General features: G+C 37.9%; 1 pseudogene; it reads left to right on the forward strand.

Annotated features, from left to right (window-relative positions):
- The window catches only part of LOC112441536 (rho guanine nucleotide exchange factor 6-like), a 79793-nt pseudogene that overhangs the window by 39577 nt on the left and 19614 nt on the right, over nucleotides 1-20602 (forward strand).

Below are 20602 nucleotides of genomic sequence, written 5' to 3' on the forward strand. Positions count from 1 at the left end.
GTAAGGGTCATGTATCTGTTTTCCTCAAATACTCAAGTAATATTTTAATTGAAGCATAGTTGTACAATGTTAATATAAGTTACAGGTGTACAATATAGTGATTCAAAATTTTTAAAGGTTATACTCCATCTATAGTTATTATAAAATATCATCATAGTTCTGATTTGCACTTCCCTAAGGATTAGTGATATTGAACATCTTTTCATGTACCATTTGTATGTCTTCTTAGGAAAAATGTCTATTCAAGTCCTTTGCCCACTTCTAAATTGGGTTATTAGTATTTTTACTATTGAGTTGTAGGAGTTCCACACAGTCAAAGGCTTTGGCATAGTCACTCGATGGACGTGAGTCTCAGTGAACTCCGGGAGTTGGTGATGGACAGGGAGGCCTGGCGTGCTACGATTCATGGGGTCGCAAAGAGTCAGACATGACTGAGCGACTGATCTGATCTGATCTGATCTGTAGGAGTTCCTTATTTGTTTTGGAGGTTAGCCCTTTATCAAATATATGAATTACAAATATTTTTTTCCTATTTTATGGATTGCCTTCTCATTTTCTTGATTGTTTCCTTTACTGTGAAGAAGGCTTTTAGTTTGATGTAGTTCCACTTGCCTATTTTTCCTTTTGTTAACTGTGCTCTTGGAGATCATTGCTAAGACCACTATCGTAAAGAATTTCTCCTGTTTTCTTCTAGGAATTTTACGGTTTCAGGTTTTAGGTTTAAGTCTTGAATCCACTTTGAGTTGATTTTTGTGTGTGGTGTGAGGTAAGGGTCCAGTTTCTTTCTTTCTTTTTTTGATGTGCATGTTCAGTTTTTCTAGTAACATTTGTTTAAAACAGTTTTTTCTCATATATTCTTGGCATCCTGGACAAAGATCAATCAAATACATATACGTAGATTTATTTCTGGGCTTTCCTATTTGTTCCATTGATCTATTGTCTGTTTTTGTGCCAATACCATACTGTTTTAAGTACTGTAGATTTGTAATATGTTTTGGAACCAAGTGTGAAGCCCCCAGCTTTGTTCTTTCTCAAGATTCTTTTGGTTATTTGGGGTCCATTTTGGTTCCACATGAATTTGGAGATTTTTTCTTTTTCTCAAAAAAAATGTCCTTAAGAATTTATAGGGATAACTTTGAATCAGTAGATCACTTTAGATGTCTAGACATTTTAACAAAATGATTTCTTCTGATTTGTGAACATGGGATGTCTGTACATTTGTTTGTTCCCTCTTTAATTTTTTCATCAATGTTTTGTAATTTTCAGTGTACAAGTCTTTGGTCTCTTTGGTTATGTTTAGTCCTAAGTATTATATTCTTTTGATGCTATTGTGAATGAGACTTATTTACTTTCTTTTTTCCTTCCTTCTTTCTTACTCTGTTTCTTTTTTTCTTGGATAATTCATTGTTAATGTTTAGAAATGCAACTGATTCATGTATGTTAATTTTGAATACTGCAACTTTACTGAATTCATTTATCAATTTTACCAGTTTTTTTGGTGGCGTCTTTAGGGTTTTCTGTGTATAAAATCATGTCATCTGTGAACAGAAATCATTTTACTTCTTCCTTTCCCATTTGGATACCTTCTGTTATTCTTTCTTGCCCGTCTGGCTAGGACAGCCAGTACTATGTGAATAGAAGTAACCAAAGTAGGCATCTTGTTCCTGATCTTAGAGAAAAAGCTCTGTTTTTCACCATTGAGTATGTTAGCTGTGTGCTTTTCATCTATTGCCTTCTTATGTTGAGGCAATTTCCTTCTGTTTGTGATTAGTCGAGTGGTTTATTTTTTTTTTTAATCATGAAAGGATGCTGGATTTTTGTCAAGCTTTTTCTGCATCTCTTGAGATTATCATGTGATTTTTATCTTTTGTCCTTTGAGTGTGATGTATCACACTGATTGATTTTTCTATGTCAAATCATTTTTGTGTCCTAGGGATATTTCCCACTTGTTCATGATGTATGATGCTTTTAAAAAGTGCTATTAAATTTGGTTTGCTCATATTTTGTCGAGGATTTTTGTATCTATATTCATCAGGATAATGGTCTGTAGTTTTCTTTTCTTGTGGTATCTTTCTCTGGCTCCGGTATCAAGGTAATGCTGGTCTCATAAAATGAGTTTGAAAGTGTTCCTTTCTCTTTAATTTTTTTGAAAAAATTTGAGGAGGATTGGTGTTAATTCAGTTTTAAATGTTTGATAGAATTCAGCAGTGTAGCCATTGGGTTCAGGGCTTTCCTTTGTTGGGAGGCTTTTGATTACAAATTCAGTCTTCTTACTCATTAGTGGTGTGTTAATTTTCTTTTTTTTCATGATTCAGTCTTGGTAGGCTGTATGTTTCCAGGAATTTGTCTATTTCTTCTATGTTATTCAGTATGTTAGTTTATAATTGTTCATAGAATAGACATATCTTGGAGATATTGCAGGTTTGGTCCAGGCCACTGCAATAAAGCAACTCACCTGAAATTTTTTTGTTTCCTAACGCATATAAAAGTTATGTTTACACTATACTATAGGCTATTAAGCATGCATTAACATGTTTTAAAATGTGCATATCGTAATTTTAAAATGATGCTGTTGGAAAAGTGGTGCTGATAGATTTGCTTGATGCAGGGTTGCCACACACTTTCAATTTGTAAAAAATATGATATATGTGAAGCACAATAAAGTGAAGTGCAATAAAAAGAGGTATGCCTGTAGTTGCTTATGATCCTTTTTACTTTCATGGCATCAGTTGTAATGTCTCTTATTTAATTTTCTTTATTTATTTGAGTCTTTTTCCTTAGTCTACTAAAGGTCAATTTTGTTTATTTTTTCAGCTCTAATTTTTCTTATTTCTTTCCTTCTGCTAACTTTGGACCTAGTTTGTTGTTCTTTTTTCTAGTTCCTTAAGGTGTAAAGTCAGATTGTTTGAGCTCTTTCTTCTTTTTAATATAGGCATTAATCACTATAAACTTCCTTTTTAGAATTGTTTTGTTGCATTCAGTAAGTTTTGATATGTTGTATTTTCATTATAATTTGTCTGAAGATATTTTCTAATTTCCCTTTTGATTTCTTCTTTGGCCCTTGGTTGTTCAAGAGTGTGTTGTTTAATTTCCACATATTTGGGGATTTTCCAATTTTCTGTTAATTTCTAGTTTCATTCTGTTGGAATCAGAAAGGATACTTGGTATGATTTCAGTATTTTTAAAGTTAAGTTTTGTTTTGTAACATAACACATAACCTAACCTGGAAAATGGTCTCTGTGCACTAAAAGAATGCATATGCTGCTCTGTTGGGCAGGTTGATATGTATGTTTGCTAGGTCTATATGATCTATAAGCATTTTTCAAGTCATTTTTTATCTGGATGTTATATCCATTATTGATAGCGCAATATTAAATTTCTCTGGTATCATTGTGTTGCTATCTATATCTCCTTTTAGTCTGTTCATATTTGCTTTATATATTTGTGTGCTCTGGTGTTGTTTGCATATATACATATTTTAATTGTTATATCTTCTTGGTTAGTTAATCGTTTTACTGTGATACTTTTTTGTCCTTCTTTGTCTCTTTTGACAGTTTTTGATATCAGGTCTATTTTGTCTGATATAAATGTGGCCACCCTTGTGCTCTTTTGGTTACTATTTGCATAAAATGTCTTTTTCCATCTCTTCGCTTTCAGCCTGAGTTTGTTTTTAAAAATAAAGTGAGTTTTTTTAGACAGCATGTATTTGGGTCTTTAAAAAAAAATCCATTCAGCTATTTTATATCTTTTGAGGACTTTAATCCATTTAAATTTAATTATTGAAAAGGAAGAACTTACCATTGCCATTTTGTTCATTGTTTTCTGTTTATCTTGCAGCCTTTTTTTGTCTCTTGCTGTCTTCCTTCATGTTTTATTGATTTTGTGTAGTGACATGTTTTGATTCCTTTCTTATTTTCATTTGTGTATCATCTATAGGCATTTTCTTTATGATCACTACAGGGCTTACATAAAACGTAACAATCTCCTTTAAGTTGATAAAAATTTGACTTCAGTTACACACACAACTCTACACTTTACTTCCCCTCCACTTTATGTTATTGATGTCACAAGATACATCTTTTTACATTGTATATCCATTCAGTTCAGTTCAGTCGCTCAGTCCTGTCCAACTCTTTGTGACCCCATGAATCACAGCACGCCAGGCCTCCCTGTCCATCACCAACTCCCGGAGTTCACTCAAACTCATGTCCATCAAGTCAGTGATGCCATCCAGCCATCTCATCCTCTGTCGTCCCCTTCTCCTCCTGCCCCCAATCCCTCCCAGCATCAGAGTCTTTTCCAATGAGTCAATACATTAGCATCTTTTTATAGTTATTTTTATACTTTTATCTCTTAATTTCTATGCCAGAATTAAAGCAAGTTATGTACTATAGCTAACAGTATTATAGTATTCTGTATTTGTTTATATATTTAACTTTACCAGTGACTTTATAAATAAAAACGCTATTGTGTTGCTGTTTAGTGTCTTAATTTCAACTTAAAGGACTCTCTTTAGAATTTCTTGTAAAGGCAAATCTAATGGTGATACAGTCTCCAGCTTTTGTTTATGTGGGAAAGTCTTTATTTCTCCTTTGTTTATAAAGGATAATAATGCCAGATATTATATTATTGGTTGGCAGTATTTTTCTTTCAGTACTTTCAATATAGGGCTTCACTGGTGGCTCAGCAGTAAAAAATCGATCTGCAACGCAGGAGATGTAGGTTCAGTCCCTGGGTTGGAAAGCTCCCCTGAAGAAGGAAATGGCAACCCACTCCAGTATTCTTGCCTAGGAAATCTCATGGACAGAGGAGCGTGGCAAGCTGCAGTCCATGAGGTCACAAGAGTCAGACATAACTTAGTGACTAAATTCTGTAAAGCAATTATCCTTCAATTAAAAAAATTAAAAACAACTTTCGATATATCATCCCTCTCCCTTCTGACCTGCAAAGATTCTGCTGAGAGAACCACCAATAGTCTTATGGGAATTCTATTATATATGACAAGTTTCTCTCTCTCTGTCTCTCTCTTTTTGAGCTTGACGTTTTACTTAGATTCCACATGTAAGTGATAGCATACAGTACTTTTCTCTGTCTGGTTTATTTCACTTTAGCATTATGCCCTTAATGTCCATCCATGTTGTTGGATATGGCAGGATTTCTTTTTCTCATGGCTGATTAGTGTGTATATATGTATACACAACTCAATAGTAAAAAAAAGAGCCAAACAATCTGATTTAAAAATGGGCTGAAATGTTTTATATAAAACAGCTTCTTTATCCATTCATCTACCCATGAAAACTTAGGTTGTTTTCATATTTTGGCCATTGTAAATAGTGCTGCTATACTGGGGTGAATGTATCTTTTCTAAATTGAGGTTTTTTTTGCTTTGTTTTGTTTTTGGATATATACCCAGAAGTGAAATTGCTGGGTCATATGGTAGATGTATTTTTAATTTTTTGAGGAACCCCTGTACTGTTTTACATAGTAGCTGCACCAATTTACATTCCCAGCAATAGTGAACAAGGGTTCCCTTTCTTCCACATCCTTTCCAACACTTGGCATCTCTTGTCTTTTTGATAATAGCCATCCTAGCAGCATGAGTAGGATTTGATTATTGCTTTGATTTGTATTTCTCTGATGATTTGTGATACTGAGCACCTTTTTATGTACCTGTTGGTCATTTGTATGTTTTCTTTGGAAAAATGTCTTTTCAGTTCTTCAACCCATTTTTAAATCAGATTGTTTGGCTCTTTTTTTTTTTTGGCTATTGAGTTTAGTTCTTTATATATTATGAATATTGCCCCTTATAGGATTATGACTTGCAAATATTTTCTCCTATTCCATAGGTCGCCTTTCTTTTTATTGATAGTTTCCTTTACTTGTGCAGAAGTTTTGGAGTTTGATATAGTCCCACTTACTTATTTTTTCTTCTTTTGCTTGTGCTTTCTGTGAGTACTAGTGGCTTTAGTTTTTCCTAGTTTCTTTGTTTGTTCCCCTCCCTCTCTGTATCTTTGTGTGTCTTAAGAATTTCCTCACAGAGTCCACATCCTGCAGCTCTCTCAGCTGTAATCCACCATTGTTATATTGGAGCCATGTTCATGTGGTTGGTATAAGGTGTAATGGAAGGGATGCATTCTATAATATTATGGATAAATTTTACTTATTTAATGGACCAGTGTCCCTGACCTCTGATCTGTAGAAGAGTTTCTTAGACTTTTTTCCTCCTCTTACTTATGAGAAGAAGATGAGAGAGGGTCAGATAAGTCTCTGACAACATAGTTTCCTTTGGAGAGCAAGCCTTTGTTACAGAGAATGTTCTGGGAGCATTTCACTATGGTCACTTTTCTCTCCCCTTCTCTGAAACACAAAGGGATTTTTCTCTGATTGTCTCTATGACAGCCTGCTTGGGTTAATGGATACAAAACACACAAAAGTTTTGGGCTCCCTGACTGGATCCTTGGGAATTTTTAATTGTCAAGCTAGTCCATGCTCAGACTCTTGCAGTGTATCAAAAGTACCAGTGGCTTCTCCTCAGGGAAATTGATCTTGGTTTTAATTCTTTGTGTTTGACTGTCTTTCTAGATTTTGGGCTGGTGGCTTTCCCTGTGATCTCAATTCTCAGTGGATCTAAAGAAAGTAATTGATTTTCAGTTTGTTCAGTGTTTTTCTTGTTGTGAGAATGGTAATGATAACTTCTAAGCTCTTTGGATGTCAGAGCTGAAACCCAATTTCCTTTCATGATTTTTTGAATTATTTTGTTTTTTAACCAGTTTGCTTAACTTATATTTAGTAAATGTATAGAGTTATACAAACATCACCACAATTCAAAATCATTTCTGTCACAGCAGATCCCTCATGCCCACCTGAGTCAATCTCTTCTCCTACCCCAGAAATTATTTTTTTTGGTGTTTGCTTTGAGGCTTTGCATATACATCTTGCCTGAAGCTGCTTCATATTAACAGTTACTTAATTCTGGGGAGATAGAAAAACGTTGCTCCTAGTATAGCTCTATTTCTACTTCCTTTTCTTTTTCTCTACTTCCCTTTTTGTGCTATTGTTGTTATACATATCATGTCTATATGTTATAAACCCAATAATACATTCCCATAATTATTAGTAGTATAATAATTTTCTGTCTATTAATTAAACTAAGAGAAGAAAGAGGAGTAAGGATATATGTATAGTATTTGTTATTTTCCATTTGTGTGAGGTGATACCTCATTTCAGTTCTGTTTTGCAATCCCTCTAATAATTAGTGATGTTGAGCATCTTTTCATGTGCTTATTGGCCATCTGTATGTCTTTTTCAGAGAAACGTCTACTTAGAAATGTCTACTTATTTGACAAAAATGTCAAATCTGTTTTTGGATTGGATAGATTTTTTGATACAGAGTTGTGTGAGCTGTTTGTATATTTTAGAATTTAACCCCTTGTCAGTCACATGGTTTGCAAACATTTTCTCCCATTCTGTGGGTTGTCTTTTCGTTTTGTTAATGGTTTCCTCTGCTGTTCAAAAGCTTAAAAGTTTGGTTAGGTCCCATTTGTTTATTTTTGCTTTTATTTCTATTGCCTTGGGAGATTGACCTAAGAAAACATTGGTACAATTTATGTCAGAGAATGTTTTGCCTATGTTCTCTTCTAGGAGTTTTATGGTGTCCTGTATTATTTTTAAGTCTATAAGCCATATTGACTTATCTTTGTGTATAGTGTAAGGGAGTGTTCTAACTTCATTGATTTCCCTGTGGCTATCCAGCTTTCCCATACCATTTGCTGAAGAGACTGACTTTTCTCCATTTTATACTCTTGCCTCCTTTGTCGAAGATTAATTGACCATAGGTATCTGGGTTTATTTCTGGGATCTCATTCTAGGGATAGTTTTTTGAGACCAGTGTTTGAAGTTTCTTCTGGCCCTCCTTAGTTGTCTCTTTCCCTGGTTCTCTCTAGCAACCTAGCTGGCCTCTTGTGTAGCTTGTTGCTCTTAATTCAGAGGACCAGCCTCCTCTCAGTTTTTGTTGTTATTGTTCATTCACTGAGTCATGTCCAACTCTTTGTAACCCCATGGACTGCAGCACTCCAGGCTCCTTTGTCCTCCACTGTCTCTCAGAGTTTTCTCAAATTCATGTCCATTGAGTTGGTGATGCTACCTAAGCACTTCATCCTCTCTCGCCCCCTTCTCCTCCTGCCTTCAATCTTTCCCAGCATCCAGGTCTTTTCCAATGAGTCAGTTCATCAGGTGGCCAAAGTATTGGAGCTTCAGCTTCAGCATCAGTCCTTCCAATGAATATTCAGAATTGATTTCCTTTAGAATGGACTGGTTGGATCTCCTTGCAGTCCAAGGGACTCTCAAGTCTTCTCCAGCACCACAGTTCAAAAGCATCAATTATTCAGCGCTCAGCTTTCTTTATGGTCCAACTCTCACATCCATACATGACTGCTGGAAAAACTATAGCTTTGACTATATATATATATATTTGTAGGCAAAGTGATATCTCTGCTTTTTAATATACTGTTTAGGTTTGTCATAGCTTTTCTTCCAAGGACCAAGTGTCTTAATTCCATGACTGCAGTTACCGTCCACAGTGATTTTGAAGTCCAAGAAAATAAAATCTGCCAGTTTACATTTTTTCCCCATTTATTTGCCATGAGGTTATGGGACTGGATGCCATGATCTTAGTTTTTTAATGTTGAGTTTCAAGTCAACTTTTTCACTCTCTTCTTTCACCGTCATCAAGTTCTTTAGTTCTTCTTCACTTTCTGCCATTAGAGTGGTATCATCTGCATATCTGAGGTTGCTGATATTTCTCCCAGCAATCTTGATTCCAGCTTCTGATTCATTCAGCCTAACATTTCACATGATGTATTCTGCATGTAAGTTAAATAAGCAGGATGACAATATACAGGCTTGTACTCCTTTTGCAGTTTTGAACCAGTCAGTTGTTCCATGTCCGTTTCTAACTGTTGCTTCTCGTACTGCATACAAGCTTCTGAGGAGACAGGTAAGGTGGTCTAGTACTCCCATCTCTTTAAGAATTTTGCACAGTTTGTTGTGATCCACAGAGTCAAAGGCTTTAGCATACTCAGTGAAGCAGAAGTAGACGTTTTTCTGGAATTCCCTTGCTTTCTCCATGTTCCAACGAATGTTGGCAATTTGCTCTCTGGTTCCTCTGCCTCTTCAAAACCCAGCTTGTACCTCTGGGAGTTCTTGGTTCACATGCTCCTGAAGCCTAGCTTGAAGGATTTTGAGCATAACCTTGCTAGCATGTGAAATGAACTCAACTGTATGGTAGTTTGAGCATTCTTTGGCATTGCCTTTCTTTGGCATTGGAATGAAAACTGACCTTTTCCAGTCCTGTAGCCACCACTGAGTTTTCCAAATTTGCTGACATATTGAGTGCAGCACTTTAACAGCATCATCTTGTAGGATTTTAAATGGCTCAACTGGAATCCCATCACCTCCAGTAGCTTTGTTCGTAGTGGTGCTTCCTAAAGCCCACTTGACTCCACACTCCAGAATGTCTGGCTCTAGGTGAGTGACCACACCATCATGGTTATCTGGGTCGTGAATACCTTTGTGGTATAGTTCTTCTGTATATTCCTGCTACCTCTTCTTATTCTCTTCTGCTTCTGTTGGGTCCTTGCTGTTAGATCCTAAACTTTTTACCACTTTTATATTGTCTCAGTTTACAGTTCTGCCACTTAGAAGCAGAACTGTAAACTGTAATCACCAGGGTGATCCACTTCACTTTTTAAAAAATTAATTTTAATTGGAGGCTAATTGCTTTACAGTATTGTTGTGATTTTTGCCATACATTGACATGAATCAGCCATGGGTGTACATGTGTCCCCCATCCTGAACCCCCGCTCCCACCTCCCTCCCCATCCCATCCCTCTGGGTTGTCCCAGCGCACTGGCTTTGAGTGCCCTGTTTCATGCATCGAACTTGGACTCTTCATTATTTCACATATGTTTCACATACAAGTTTCAATGCTATTCTCTCAAATCATCTCACCCTTGCCTTTTCCCACAGAGTCGAAAAGTCTGTTCTTTTTATCTGTGTCTCTTTTGCTGTCTCGCATATAGGGTCGTTATCATCTTTCTAAATTCCATATATATGCGTTAGTATACTCTATTGGTGTTTTTCTTTCTGGCTTACTTCACTCTGTATAAGAGGCTCCAGTTTCATCCACCTCATTAGAACTGATTCAAATGTATTCTTTTTAATGGCTGAGTAATACTCCATTGTGTATATGTACCACAGCTTTCTTATCCATTTGTCTGCCAATGGACATCTAGGTTGCTTCCATGTTCTAGCTATTGTAAACAGGATTCACTTCACTTTTAAACCTTAGTTTTCTCACTTGTAAAGTGAAAATTAAACCACCTACCTTGCCAGGTTGGTGCGAGAAGTCAATGCAACAGTGTGCGTAAAGTACCCGGCAAGGTAGTTGCTGTCACTCCTCATTTGTACTTTATTCATCTTCCAGCTACTTGTTGTGTTTTAGAAAAAAATCATGCAACATTTCAAGCACACAAAGAGCAGAGAGAAAATAAAGTACACCCACATTCCCACCATTCAGCTTAAGAAACAAATTATAGCTGCAACTGGAGCCCTGTGCACACTTTCCAATATTTCCTGCTCCTCCTTTGCTCCCTCCCGCAAGGGAACGCCAGTCTTGAATTTGTTTTTATTATTTCCAGGAATGTTTTCATACTTTACTATTTATCTTCAGTAAAGACAAAATGGTTCAGAGGCATTTTTCCTGTGATGGATACTTAAACATCCTGTGTGGATAAGGGTAAATTTCTTAATGCCTATAAAAAGATATCACCATCATGTTAGCTTACCATTTATATGAGTACATATTCTTTTTTTTCTGATCCAAGAATAGCAATTCTGAATAAATACCAGAAAGAAATGGTGTACCTCAGATGACGGATTTTTGTAGTGTTTAGAGAATTTTCTGTCTTAAAAAAATTATTTATTTTTATTTATTATTGTTTTTATTGGAGTATAGTTGCTTTACAATGTTGTGTTAGTTTCTGCTGTACAGCAAAGTGAATCACGTACATGTAAATATATATCCCCTATTTTTTGGATTCCCTTCCCACAGAGGCCATTACGGAGTACTGAATAGAGTTCCCTGTGCTATACAGTAGGTTCTCACTAGTTACCTATTTTATACATAGTATCAGAAGTGTGTATATGTCAATGCCAGCCTCCCAGTTCATCCCACCCATCCCTCCCGTGTTGGTGTCCATTGTTTGTTCTCTTTATCTGTCTCTGTTTCTGCTTTACAAATAAGTTCATCTGTATCATTTTTCTAGATTCCACATATAAGCAATATTATATGAAACAGCAAGTCCCCTACATACAAACAAGTTCCATTCTGAGAATACATTTGTAAGTCCAATTTGTTCATAAATCCAACAAAGTTAGCCTAGGTACCCAACTAACACAATCAGCTATATAGTACTGTACTGTAGTAGGTTTATAATACATTTCACACAAATAATACATAAAATACAAACGCAAAAAATAAAAACATTTTATTTATTTTTTATTTTTTTTGAATTACACTTGTGGCGGATTCATGTCAATGTATGGCAAAACCAATACAATATTGTAAAGTAATTAGCCTCCAATTAAAATTAATAAATTTATATTTTAAAACATTTTCAATCTTACAGTACAATACCCTGAAAAGCACAATAGCACAGTACAACAGCTGGCATACAGGAGCTGGCATCGAGTGAACAGGCAAGATGAGTTACTGACTGGAGGACGAAGAGGAGGTGGGAGATGGTAGAGCAACAGGAGACGGAGGGCAAGCTGCAATTTCACTCATGCCTGATGTTGATGGCACAGGTTCTGGTTCCTTGATGGATTCAGTTCTATCCACCCTCTTGAAAAAACAATCCAGTAATGTCTGGCTAGCAGCTCTTTTTTCTTTTCGTCAGAGATGCCATGGTAGCACCGGATTGCAGTCTGAATGGCTGCTGCAACCTTTGTGTACTGTTCTACGTTTGGGTCCTGTGACTAACAGAGCCTCCTCAAATAAAGAAAATCCCCTTGCCTTTTCCTGCGTCGTGAAATTATTCAGTTCTGCAGTTACTTCTTCTTCCTCTTGTCTCCCTCCATCCTTTCTCTGGGCCTCCATTTCCAACAGGTCTTCATTAGTAAGCTCCACGTTCACATCTTTGAAAGTTCGCAACTGAAGAATTTTCTGTTGTAATTCTGTGTGCTAAAATGCTTCTGAGTCTGTATTTATCCATGTTAGGAGTTTAAAATATAAATAACAGTAGAGATTCCTTCAAACATTATGATTTAAAATTTGTTCCACAGTTAATATAAAGATTCTCTACTTTGGGGGGAAAACTACTGTATCCTATTGGCTTGATTTTGGTTAATGATTTTTTTCATTGAAGTATAGTTATTTACAATGTTCCATGTTTACAACAAAGTGATTCAGCGTATGTGTGTGTGTGTGTGCGTGCGTGTGCGTGTGTGCTAAGTCGCCTTAGTCGTGTCCAACTCTGTGCAACCTTATGGACTGTAGCCTGCCAGGCTCTTCTGTCCATGGGATACTCCACGCAACAATACTGAAGTGGGTTGCCATGCCCTCCTCCAGGGGATCTTCCTGACCAAGTGATGGAACCCGCGGTCTCTTATGTCTCCTGTATTGGGAAACAGGTTCTTTACCACTTGGGGCACCTGGGAAGCCTTTTATATATATATAGTTTTTAATTCTTTTTCATGATAGGTTATTACAAGATATTGAATATAGTTCCCTGTGCTATATCATAGCTTCTTGTTTATTCTACATATGGTTAGTGATTTTTTTGAGAATTTTATAATATCCCTTGAATTGATGGAAGACTTACTGGAGTCCCATAGAACTGAATTTTTATCTTAATAACTTATTTACATGTAAGGAGTGAAAATTAAAATATTTGGCGTTATCCTCAATGGTGTTTCTAGTATAATCTCAGCTATTTTTTAGGCATCCTGTGGTAATTTATGCTGACATATTAGAGGCAAAGCATAGTTGAATGAAAATTCAGATTAAAATCCTGTTTTACATGAAGGTTTCAGCTGAAATAGGGACATTGTTGGATTTCTGCTAAAGCTGTAGGTATTTAGCAGCTGGATAATCACAAGGGCTTCCCTTGTGGCTTAGCTAGTAAAGAGACCTGAGTTCCATCCCTGGGTTGAGAAGATCCCCTGGAAAAGGAAAAGGCTACCCACTCCAGTATTCTGGCCTGGAGAATTCCATGGACTATGTAGTCCATTGGGTCGCAAAGAGTCGGACACGACTTTCACTTTCACTCACTAATCACCGAGTCAGAGCCAGCCAGTCAGGTGCACATCTTTCTTTCCGCCGGCAGGTGGCAGTAGCATACTAGAAATGTTTATGACGATTGGCACCGAGACCACACACACAGCTTTAAAATGCTATGATCGTGTGTTGGAACCTTGTGAAAAGAACAGTAAGCCATTTTCTGGATTTCGAGATATAAAGCAGACCCCAACCTTGATATGTTCCCCATATTTACATATTTTTGAATGACTGCCCCGGTCTTTTGCTCTGCCCTGGGTAAGGTCTTTTGGGATTTCCCCTCTCTCTCCCCTTCTGGCTTCCTATTGTAGCTTTTGTTTCTTTCTGGGAGTAACTTCACCCTTACAAAAATACCCGCTTCTTTCCCATGCTTCATTGTGGCATCCATTCTTTTTCACGAGGGAGAGCGACCCGGTGTGAAACGACAGAGTAGGGAGAGGAAGAGAGAGCATGGAGGCAGATCTGGACCTCACTTCCGGCTCTACTGTGGCAGCTACCACAAACACCACATGTCCTTTTCCTCTTGTTAGTTTTATTCACTCTCTTGTTTACCATTGTTGTCAGCAGTGAAGACTTTGAGAAAAACCCAGAGCTGTGTACTTGCTTATGTAAAACCTAAGGAAAATTCTGAGACTCGATTCTGTTCTGTCTTTGAGGAACCAGGGAAGGGAGCAAGTGAGACTAATCACAAACAAAAAGTGGTGGGGACAGAAAAGAAGCAGGCAGCCTAGGTTCTGGGACCGGATCAGAGAAAAAGGGCTAAGTGAGATCCACCCAACCCAGTGGGAGTGGCATCCCTGGGACTTTCCACTGGCCAGACCCAGCCTCCCAGCTCCTCATGTCTCATCATCACTTTCCCGACTACAGCGATTCCCAAGAAAGGCTGGTGCGAGAGAGTGAGGCAAAGGGGGGAAAAGTCTGACCCTTTTCTAGCTGCTTTAGATGGAGTTATCATCATTCGAAGTAGAAATCTATGCAGAGATTCTACAGAAACACTGTTAGATGAGATAGTTAAGCCCTGTACTGTCATTATAATGTACAATAATTTTCTTGAGTTTTCCAGCCCAACCCAGAATGTGCCAAAGCCCCATCCACCATGTGCATTCTGTGAGATAAGGTTATATTGAATTGCAGACAACATTCACACGTTGAAAACTGCTTCTGTTGTATCACATCACACATACAGAACATGTTAAACTCAAAAGACATTTCAAATAGGCTGTATAAAAGTTAAAAGCTGTATTTGAAAGACAGATTGTGTTTTGGTATAGTGATATACATTTGCATATTATATTTGTATATAATGATATTAATTTGTGCATTAAATTTATTTGGCTAAGTAAAATGTGTCTTTCAGGATCTATTTATCATACTGGGCAGTGGCTTTAAGATAATTTTGTTCTTTTGTTGCAATAGTCAAATGTTATTTTTTCCCCCAATAACCAGTGTTTTATTCTGAGATAGCGATCTCATGTTATATTGGAAAAATTAAAGAAATTCTTTTGTAATATTTGACAAGCCTAGAAGTTAGAATGTTGCATGGAAAGTAGTAAAATACACATTGACATTTGCTTTTAATTGTTGTAACCCTTGTATCAATTTGAGTAGAACATTGAGGATGCGGTAGTTATTTAGTCATGGAAAGGAAAAATAAGACTTGTTTACCAAATTGAAAAGAAGTTAGGAACGCGATTTTCTCAAAAGTACACTTCTACTCAAATGCACTCTCCCACTTCAAGTTATTTTCCTAATTATATTTTATATGTGATGATTTTTTACTAAGTTTAAGCCAATCTGACCCAGAGGCAGGCTAACCAAGTGTTTCCCTAGTGACTTGCATTAAGCACTATTTTTTAAAAATTTTTATTGAAATATAGTTGATTTACAATGTTGTGTTAGTTTCAAATGTATAGCAAAGTGATTCAGTTATACATATAGACACATATTCTTTTTCATATTCTTTCCCACTGAGGTTTATCACAGGATATTGAATATAGTGCCGTATAGTAGGACCTTGCTGTTCATCTGCTTTATATAATAGTAGTTTGTATCTGCTAATCCAAACTCCTCATTTATCCTTCCCCCATCCTGTAACCCCTTTAGTAACCATAAGTTTATTTATTTTCTATGTGAGTCTGTTTTGTAAACAAGGTCATTTGTATCATATTTTAGATTCCACATATATATGATATCATATGGTATTTGTCTTTCTCTATCCGATTTACTTCACTTAGTATTAGAATTTCTAGGTCCAAAGGACTATTTCTCATAGAAGTTCTCCCTGTGTTATTCAAGTCAACTCAGCCCCCACCCTCCTTTTATTCATGATTTAGACCTCAGAGATGGCCCGTGCCATGTCTGTGTTCCACATCAAGCATCAGGTGGTACTGATTTCCAACAGACTTGCGTATGAACCCCAACTTAGCTATTTACTTGCTTTCACTCATCCTTCCTGAGTCTTATGTTTCTCGTCTGTAAAATGAAGATAACACCCGTGTGAAAATGTTGTAGTGAATATTAAACAAGAACAAATGCATGCAAAGACTTAGCGTGAAGCAGTAGCCTTATAAACCTCAATATTTAGGCTTCACGATTTTAGTAGGAAGTAGTTTTTATCTCTGTTTTACAGATGAGTCAGCTGAGGTTGGTAACTGATCCAGGGTCACCAAATTTGTTTTATGATTTCAAGTCCAGGGCACTTCAATCCCCTTGGCTGCTTCTGGGCCAAAACTGCAGAAACTGATGAAACAGGAAGCACTGATGGTTAGGTGTGACCACTCAGATGAGCTCTAGCTGCCGTGAAGGTGGCAATTCCCAGTTCTTTTTCCTCTGACATTCCTTTAATTCTGTGTGATTCACAGTTTCTGTTTAACAACTGAAACTCCATTCTTTTCTCTCCTGCTCACAAAAGCCCAGAGATAGGGAGAGTGTTTATAGTAGGGTTAACGGGCAACCTACCCCATCCCCACCCCCTAGCATGTTATCACTGATAGTGAGTTTCTTTGAACACAATACAACGTATTCCAACATGCCATAGTCAGAAAGTGCTGCGTAAGATGTATTCTAGGAGAATAAATAGGTCATTTGGTAGTACAGGGTTCCTGTTGGAGAGTGATGAGAAGATTGGTGGGGTCAGTGGGAGTCTAAAAAGTGGAGAATTGATCTCACAGGTAAGTGGAGGTTTTTAAGTAGGAAAGCAGCAGGGGTAAAATGGTGGTTTGCAAGGGGTTTCAGAAGCCAGAAAGCCTGGAAGCCAGGGGATCCACTGAACTATTGAAGTGAACTAGACTGAATGAGATGAAGGCCTGAACCAACTCAGTGGCAGTGCGAATGGAAAGGAATGAACAGATACAAGAAGGCTTGTGATGGATTGGATATGCATGGGCGAGCAAGGAAGGAGAGGGGTCAAGTGATAAAGCAGATTTCCTTCTTTATATTTTTCAGAAATGTAAACTATAATGATCTTGCAGCCCAAGGACTCAGAATCGTGATGGAGGAAAGGAGAAAATCCAGAATGTGCTGAAGGGCAGGGAAAACCCCAGGTTACACGTTGGCAGGACATGGTTCCTAAGAAGTTTTTCTTTTTGGCTCCACCACTTGGCATGTGGGATCTTAGTTCCCCAACCATGGATGGAACCTATACCCCCTGCTGGGGAAGCTCAGAGTCTTAACCACTGGACTGCCAGGGAATTCCCTACAGTCCTTTTGTTATTTTTGGCCGAGTTATTTGGGTAACCTGCTGTATGTTTTCAGATCCTAGGCTAAGTGACTTTGTGATTAGTCATGGAGACATGCTGCTGTCTGAATTTAGGACTTGATTCTGGAACATTGCAAGTGATGTTCTGGTGATAGAAAGCACTTGGTGAGTTATTCTCTTTGACATCTCACCAGCCAGTAACTAAATGTTTGCAGTGACTCAGAAAAGACTTTCCGAACCTGACACTGAGATCATCTGATAGATTGTTTACCCCATGACTCTGGGTATAGGCTTCCTTAAGGGCAGAGATTTTTGTTTTCTTCACAGCTGTATTCCCAACAGAGAACAGAGCCTGTCACTTAGTAGATGCTCAATAAATAAGTGTTGGATGAGGAAACGAAGCCAGGGGCTACGAGTGCCTGGCTCACCACTGTACCCAGTGCTGCATGCCATGCTGATGGAATTGAGTTGAAATGCGTTGGACAGCATTTGGGCTGGTGACACAAATTTTATCTGGTTTTATATGCTGTGAAATACAGGAAAATCATGTTCAGTCAATAGCTGTTTATATGGAATATTAAGCAATAACAAAACTATATTCATCCTTTTGCCAGTGATGAGCTGGAACGATTTATGGAAAATCAAGGTGCATCCAGTCCAGGTATCCTCATTTTAACAACAAGCCTCAGCAAACCTTTCATGCGACTGGAAAAGTATGTTACACTCTTGCAAGAGTTGGAACGGCATATGGAGGTAAGGGAAGGTGAACTGTTTTAAGCTCGCATACAAAGTATGGACCTCTGCTATGGAGGCAGCAGCCGGTCTGCCTCCAAACTAGCCTTGGTGAGGAGTTCAGGAAAATCTTGGTTTCAAAATTTACTTGATCCAGTCTTCCCTCTTCCTGGGCTTTTAGTTTCCTCTTTATGCAGCAAGATAAGAAGGGGACTGTTTTTTTCCTCTGAAGATTTTTAAATTTTTGGACTTATTTTTATTAATTTTTTCTAGCTTTATTTTTGAGGTATGACTGACCAATAAAACTGTATGCATTAGATTGTATAACGTGAGTTTTAAAAGGTGTATAATGTGATTATTCATTATACACGTACTTTGTGAAATGATGACCATACAATCAAGTTAATTAGCACATCCACCACTTTTTTGTGTGAGAACTTTTAATGTCTTTTTTTTTTAGCAACTTTCAAGTATACAATTCAGTGTTATTAACTGTAGTCACCATGCTGTACATTAGATCCCTCAGATTTACTCATCTAATAACTGAAAGATACTCTTTCTTTATTATTAAATATTCATGGTCATTCTCCCTCCCCTCCCTTCCCCAGCCTCGGTCTTGCTCATTGGTTGATTCAGATGGTGGTTCTACAGAGAGATCTTTCACCAAGAAATCTTCTGTTGCTCTGATATATGAACCAACTTTCTTGAGGGAGATAAACAAAGCAAAACAGCATCAGAAAATGTGCAGAAATTTTTTTTATTATTATAGACAGAAGCATTTATCCCTAGGTCACTGCAGTCATTCAGCTTTCTGAGGCTAGGTTACAGTGGAAGATTCTGGTATTTCTTGAAAGAAGAATAAATGGGTCCACTCTTAGTTTCTTTCTTTACGCATCCAGACATCTCCATCAAAGTCCCCTTGCATTTTTGTCTCAAGAGCCCAAATCCTCTTATTAAAAGCCAGTCAGCAGGGGTGGCTTCTTGAGTGGTTCTTGTGTGCTGGAGCCTGGGGGATGGTGTTGTGGGTGGGTGAGGGGGCCTGGAGGCTGCATTTACCTACTTGTTCTTCCTGTGTCTGGGGAAAGGTTTTGAGGTTTGAAAGGGTTTGAATATCTTTAAAGAAAAAGTTGCAGCACTGCCGGTCATGTCAGCATTTGTAAGGATTGAAAGTGTGTACTCTGAGCGAAACCACATTCTCAGGTTCTTTGACCTGCCAGAATCTGCAGGCAGTGGGGAGCCAGTGAGTAATGCCAGCCAGAATGAAATTTCAGTTAGAGCCCGGCAAGGTTGTTGAGCCCTTGGATGGCTTTCCAAAAGCTAAACCAATTTGCTGAATCGTTTGAGGTTGGCCCCTCCTGGTTTCTCACAAAAATTCAGAAATGAGCGGCCTCAGTTCCGTGACTGCTCAGTGCTGAAGTGCAAATATTAATACACGCTTCACTGGAGGAGATAAAATCCCAGGTGCTCCTCCTGCCTGGATCCTCTGTCCTGGAGCCTGTTTCCACTCCTTCTCCATGTGCTGGTGGTCCCCTGCCTTTGGCTGCCTTTCATTTCCCACTATGAGATTATACATACCCCAAGTATGAATTCACCATCTGATAAAACACTTTATCCAGCTTTCTGATCATTGAGCATGGCTGCGGGCTCATGATAGAGTAACATTTGAACTTCGCAGGGGTCAGCTGATTTGGGGAAGGATGAGTTTATAAAGGAATACAACCTTTCTTTTCATAAGCAGTGCTGTTCTTGGCTTGGGTTAGACCCTTAGTCTGCTCAGCTCTGTATTTTATCACTGGAGGCTGGTTGCACAGCAGATATCTTCCCATTACTCCAGCTGAAATTCAAAGCTTAGCTGGATCTCTCCCCAAGGAGCTCCACTTTCCTTTCATAAAGAGTTATGCAGGTGTGGACTCCTCAAAGCCATTTTTTTAAAAAATGGCTGTTTATTCGTTCTGAAGCTAATTCATTTTTGACTGTACTGCCCAGCTTGTGGGATCTTAGTTCCCCAACCAGGGATTGAACTGTTGCTGCCTGCCTTGGAAGCAGAGTCTTAACCACTGGACCGCCAGGGAAGCCCCTCAGAACCATTTTTGAACCTGTTCACTTTTGGGGATTGTAAGTCCCATGAAATTGCAGACCAAATAAGCTTGCTGAAGAAGGAGCACATGGTATAAACTTGGAATTTTTTCCCGTCCACCAGGTTTAGCCTGCTGAAAGAAAATGGAGGAGGTTTAGCATGTGAGATTGGATTGATTTTTCTGAGTATCACTCAGTTTCTACATTTCCTTACTTCTTATCATTTACTAACAACATGACCTAATGATGACCCCAAATAATTATTATTTATTATCCACAGTATAATAGCAAAAGGGGAAATGGAAACCCTTGCCTCGATAACCAAATATATGTTACCAAATATATAATGTCTTCCGAACTGTCTTAATTTCTTCATCACCTAATCATTAAAGGTGCTGAGATTCCAAATGCTCAAGTGCTGTCTTATTTTTTAATCTTGAAGTTAACATATAGCAAAACTGATTTTTTTCCTTTGAGGTACAGTTCTATGACTTTTAACCCATGTACAGATTTGAGTTACCACCATCACTGATGCAATACACAACAGTTCCATCATCCCTCAAAAATGTCCTCTTTTGATCTCTTTGCAGCCACACCTTCCTCCCACCCCACCCTCTGGCAACCACTGATCTGTTCTCCTTTAATACTGTTTTAAAATGTATTTCTTTGATAGGATACGCATCCAGATCACCAGGATATTCTGAAAGCAATCGTAGCATTCAAAACTCTCATGGTAGGTGCTGCTCTAAAATTATTATTCT

The sequence above is a fragment of the Bos taurus genome, unplaced genomic scaffold (genome assembly GCF_002263795.3).
Source record: "Bos taurus isolate L1 Dominette 01449 registration number 42190680 breed Hereford unplaced genomic scaffold, ARS-UCD2.0 Super-Scaffold_1723_ScbfJmS_2085, whole genome shotgun sequence".
NCBI classification, from domain to species: Eukaryota; Metazoa; Chordata; class Mammalia; order Artiodactyla; family Bovidae; genus Bos; species Bos taurus.